This window comes from Cetorhinus maximus, chromosome 13 (genome assembly GCF_964194155.1).
Source record: "Cetorhinus maximus chromosome 13, sCetMax3.hap1.1, whole genome shotgun sequence".
NCBI classification, from domain to species: domain Eukaryota; kingdom Metazoa; phylum Chordata; class Chondrichthyes; order Lamniformes; family Cetorhinidae; genus Cetorhinus; species Cetorhinus maximus.
The window spans coordinates 73216099-73216602 of NC_135891.1; positions in this window are offsets into that span (position 1 = coordinate 73216099).

Sequence of the window (504 nt, forward strand, 5' to 3'; positions counted from 1 at the left end):
CGAATGGCCTACTGCTGCTCCTAGTTTCTATGTTTCTCCAGCCCAGGCAACATCCTGGTAAATCTCCTCTGCACTCTCTACAGTGCAATCACATCCTTCCTATAATGCAGATTCCAGAACTGCACGCAATACTCTAGCTGTGGCCTAACCAGCGTTTTATACAGTTCCAGCATAACCTCCCTGCTCTTATATTCTATGCCATGGCTAATAAAGGCAAGTATCCCATATGCCTTCTTATCCACCTTATCTACCTGTCCCGCTACCTTAAGGGACCGGTGGGCATGCACACCAAGGACCCTCTGATCCTCGGTACTTCCCAGGGTCCTACCATTCATTGTGTATTCCCATGCCTTGTTTGTCCTGCCAAAGTACATCACCTCACACTTACGCGGATTAAATTCAATTTGCCACTGACCAGCCCGTCTATATTTTTGTAATCTAAGGCTATCCTCCTCACTATTTACCACCCAACCAATTTTCGTGTCATCCACAAATTTACTGATC